Source organism: Nicotiana sylvestris, chromosome 2 (assembly GCF_000393655.2).
Source record: "Nicotiana sylvestris chromosome 2, ASM39365v2, whole genome shotgun sequence".
Taxonomy (NCBI): domain Eukaryota; kingdom Viridiplantae; phylum Streptophyta; class Magnoliopsida; order Solanales; family Solanaceae; genus Nicotiana; species Nicotiana sylvestris.
Genome location: NC_091058.1, coordinates 13,783,156 through 13,788,339, shown reverse-complemented (window position 1 = coordinate 13,788,339; position 5,184 = coordinate 13,783,156). Strand labels below are relative to the sequence as shown.

Genomic DNA, 5,184 nt, shown 5'->3' with positions numbered 1-5,184 from the left:
CATTTTCCAAAAAAGTGACATCTCGTGATTCAATCTCAGTAACACTTCCATCCTCTAATTTACCAATGAACACATACCCTTTGGAGTGTTCTGAATATCTTATAAAGATACATTTCTTGCCTTTTGGACCTAATTTACCAAACTTGCTAAAAGAATTTTTTACATATGCAGCGCAACCCCAAGGTCATAAATCCTTTAAGTTTGGTTTATGACCAGTCCATAGCTCATAAGGAGTGGAAGAAATTGATTTAGAAGGCACTTTGTTCAATATATAAGTTGCCGTCAATAACGCATCTCCCCAAAAGGAGATATGTAAATTTGCATGTGCCATCATGGACCTTATCATGTCCAGTAGTGTTCTATTCCTCCTTTCTTCTACACCATTTTGTTGAGGTGTGTATGGAATAGTTAACTATCTGGTGATTCCCTTTTCATTGCACAATCCTTCAAATTCTTTTGAAAGATATTCACGCCATCTATCGGTTCTTAAGGTCTTAATCCTTTTGTTTAATTGATTCTCAACTTCATTCACATATTTCTTAAAGCATTCAAGTGCTTCAGATTTATGAGAGATCAGATAGACATAACCAAAGCATGTGAAATCATCAATAAACGTAATAAAATATAATGCACCAGACCTAGCCCTCACATTCATTGGACCACATATATCAGAATGGATTAATTGCAATGGAAAATGAGCTCTCTTAGCCTTTCCAAATGGTTTACGTGTAATATTTCCGGCAAGACAAGTTTCACAAGTGGGCATTTCAATTAGAGAAAGGATCTAGATGTCCTTCCTTAGCCAATCTATTCATTCGATCCTGCACTATGTGACCTAATCTTGCATGCCATGTAATAACATCAACATCATTGTTACTAGAATAACATGCCATAATACAACGGTCAACATAATAGTTATACGTAGAAGGATTACAATCTAACTCAATAAAACCATTATAACGATGTCCAAAATCATAAAAAAATATTATCTTGAGTAATTCTATGACCACTGCGACAAAAGTTCAAATTGAAATCTAAATCTAGAAGAACAGACACAGATACTAAGTTTTGTCGAATTTCTGGAACATATAGGACGTCATGAAACATCAAATATCGGTCACCACGCATGTCCATTCTGCAAGTGCATATCCATTTGACTTCAAGCTTAGCATTATTTCCCACATATACATGCTTTGATACAGGTGGAACTCGACGAAACTCTATAAACGATTCTCTATCGCGACTCACATGGTCGATGGCCCCTGAGTCTACAATCCACACAAGATAAGATTCAGTTAGTAAAATAGTGCTAGAAACATATATAGCACTAAGAGATGCATTTTGAAATGCTACCTTTTTCGGCTCAGTGCACTCACGAGCAAAATGCCCTGGAACTTGGCAATTGTAATACTTCATCTTGCTCTTGTCTTTCTTCTTGTAGAACCGTTTTCCTTTCTTGGAATTTGGCTTGTTTCTTTTCTTGGAGGGTCCTTCTCTGGTCTCCTTACCCTTTCCGTCATTTTTCCAGTTTCTCTTGCGCTTGAAGCTTTATCTCTTTGTACCACTTGATTTTGCCACAAAGGCATTGGGTACAACTTTAGCAGCACCAAGTCGCTCGTCTTCAAGCTCCATATGACGGGAAACATCAGCAAAAGTTTTGATGCTATTATTGTGGGTCAAGTTAACCTTCAAATGTTCCCAATTATTGGGAAGAGACCGAATCACTGCCTGAACCTGCTGCTCATCAGAGAGAACATGGCCATCACTTTTGAGTTGAGCAATCATATTTGACATTACCCTTAGATGTTGCTTGATACTGTGATCATGACGCTATTTGTACGTGTCAAACTTGATTGTCAAATGTCGAAGGCGAGTCACAGTCGTACCCCCATATGCCTACCTTAAATGTGCCCACATGGCTTGAGCAGTAGGATATTGCTCACATTCGTGGATGAGATCATCAGCAACTGAACTTACAATGATTCCACGTGCAGTGGAATCTTTCTTTTTCCAAACATTGTAAGTTTCTATATCCCTCCTGTGTTGGGCAGTATTACCCTCCTCTGGGTGACTCATTACATGGTTAATACTTTCAAGAGCATCTTGCTCTTCGAGTACATACCATATCTTACGACTCCAGATATCGTAATTTTCACCATTTAGTTTGTCACCCTTGTTCAAGTCAGCAATGATACTTTTTGATGCCATGTCTGTTATTAGAGACAATATTACAAGTTTAACTCATCAATATATACCTCAGTTAATTTATTCATGTGATTACACACTCAAGAAAATTAATTATAATATTAATTCTACATTTAGTATAGAATTGAACGGTCACTACGTTTCCATTCATCATCTATATCTAAATATGTTTAATTAATATTAAAATCACTTCTTAGTATGTACATATATTAAGTCTTGACATTAGGCTATATAGATGATATTTACACCTTAATATTACCATGTTTTATTATTGTTTTATAGGTAAATTGATAACAAAATGCTCTAAATGGTGTTCTTTTGCTTCGTATGGAATATTCTAAGTGAGGAAGCACTACAGAGTATTTTGGAGGCAATAATGTGAAGAAAACGCCCAATCAAGAAGTACCGAGCACAAAGAAGCAAAAGAATGGATTGAGTGAATTCCACCGCGACCGCGGTGGAACCGCGGCAGACCAAGTGTTCGAGGCAGAATGTTTAACGTTCACCACGGTGGAGCCGCGGTCTTGCCGCGACCGCGGTGAACTGTTCACGTGCCAGAAAGTTTGGGGACCAAAGTGTAAATCAGGAAAAACTTGTTCCAAACCCTTATAAACTTTAGAAGCTCGCCCAAGACATGTTTAAGCTTGTTTTTAGACTACTTTAAAGGAAAGAATAAGTGTGAGAATATCAACCAAATATTAGAGTTTTTCTATCTCCTTTTATTTTCTTGCAATTACCCATTATGAATAATTTAGTAGTTTTATCTTGTTTTGTCATGAGTAGATAATTTCCTAGTCTAGGGTTTTGATGGAACCTATTGAAGGATGAAATTCTTGTTATGTTAATATAATTTACCCAGTTTAAATCTCTATTTGTTCAACTTCATGCATATTGTAGTTAATTGACAGGATCCTCAATTAGTTGTGCCTATTTAGTGTGCATAACTCAGGAGAGAGTGCATATTTAGGTAATTGTTGAACAACACCACTCCCAAAGTATATGAGGGATCAATAACTGAGGGTTTAAAGGCAGGATTAGGGATAACGAAGCATTGGATGTAATCTAAAGTGAGTTGTAATAAACAAAGCCAGCTAGTGCCGGGGAATTTGGGCGTGATCAAATTTTGGCGCCGTTGCCGGGGAATTAACGGTGTTATCAATTACAATTGAAAGAAGTACAAAAATTCTTAGTGTAGTCAGTTTTTTCTATACCCAATCTTTACATTGAAATTTTAACGTTTGTTGACTTGGTTGTACGGGTGCATGCCTAGAAACTCATCGAGAACTGGTGAAGTATTTGAAGCATTATCAGATCCCGAAAGAGTTTTCAAGGCCTTGAATCGGGCCAACCGGAAAAACAAACAACTGAACAATTTGAACCTGACATGGGGGATCACGAAGTAGACCCAGTTGTACCAATAGCACCAGTGGCACCTCTTGTGCCAGAGGTTGCTCTCTATGACTGGGCACAACCCACAACTGAAAATTTGGCCACAACGATTTTAGTCCCGCAGATACAGGCTGAATCATTCCAAATCACGAACAACATGATGCACTTGTTGAAAAACAAGGGACTATTTTTGGGGACACAAGTTGAAGATCCTCATCAGCACTTGACGAATTTCCTGTCAATCTGCAAAACCCAAAGGCAACCCAACATAACTTCGGAAGCAATCAAGCTGTTATTGTTTCCATTCTCAATGACAGGAGCTGTGTAGACCTGGCTAAACTCACTCCCCATTAATTCCATAACAACTTGGGAGGAGTTAGTCAAGCAATTCGTGAACAAGTTCCACCCACCCAACAAGACTGCTCAACAAATTGATGAAATTTTGAGCTTCAAACAGAGACCAATGGAGACACTACATGAAACATGGGAACGATTCAAAGGGATGCTGGTTATATGTCCGCACCATGGTATTCCAGATCTGATATTGGGACAACGGTTTTACATGGGATTGTCAGATAGTGTGAAGAACATTGTTGATGCTTCAGCTGGTGGAGCATTTTTGAGCAAAACATGGAGAGAAGGCTAGAGTCTGCTTGACAAGATGGCACAGAATTTGGGATGGACAACCAGGAATACACCTATCACTCCAGTGGTTCACTCGGTGCCCTTAGATCCATCCAACTCTATGGCTGAAAATATGGCCACCTTATTGACACAGATGAGTATCCTCACCAAAAAGGTGGAAGAGTCAGGGTAGAAGCAGCAGGTACATATCGTAAATACTACCAATGGGCGATTATGCACATCTTGCATTAGTCAGCCAATTGGCAACCAGTGGAATGCAGAACATGATTATCAGCACTACCCTGAAGACATGAACTATGTGTCTAATTATGGAGGCTAGAGAAAGGGTGGTCAGAATTGGGGCCAGCAAAATCAGTCGTACAAGCCCGTCCAACCATAGTTCAACAATGGGAACATGGGAGGTATGATACCTCCTAACAATATGGCACCTTACCCAAGGCCACAGGGATATAACAATCAAAATCAGCAGTAGGGGTATCACCCTTCTCAGCAACAGCATGGTGGATGACAGGAAGATGGGTTTGCTAGACTTGAGGCAATGATGCAGTAGGTTATTAGGTCTAATTCAAAAATTAGTGAAAGAGTAGATGCAAATGATTCGGCTATCAAGAATATTGAAGTGCAGATGGGCCAAATTTCGATGTCTTTAAACAATCGTCCACATGGGACATTACCTGCAGACACTCTAATAAACCCAAAAAATCAAGGCCCGAAGCAGCTGATAGTAGTGAGTCTACGGAATGGCAGAGATTTAGACGTGGAGCAAGAGAGGACTCGAGAAAGCAGACAGGCTGAGACACTCATACCAGTGCCCATTGAGTTTGATGGGTCAACGAGACTGACAAAGGTGACAGTCCAGCCTACCCAGGAAGAACATAACATTCAGATTGAGACTAAGAAAGAAGCTAAGACAGCCCAGGAACAAGTAGTTGAGGTGGCAGCTGA

General features: G+C 39.4%; 1 non-coding gene across 1 annotated transcript; it reads right to left on the bottom strand.

Annotated features, from left to right (window-relative positions):
- Nucleotides 1-4,018: 4,018 nt before the first annotated feature.
- LOC138886599 (small nucleolar RNA R71) lies at nt 4,019-4,125 on the bottom strand. The gene has a single exon (XR_011405649.1). It is a non-coding gene; the product is annotated as a small nucleolar RNA R71 (small nucleolar RNA).
- Nucleotides 4,126-5,184: the final 1,059 nt, after the last annotated feature.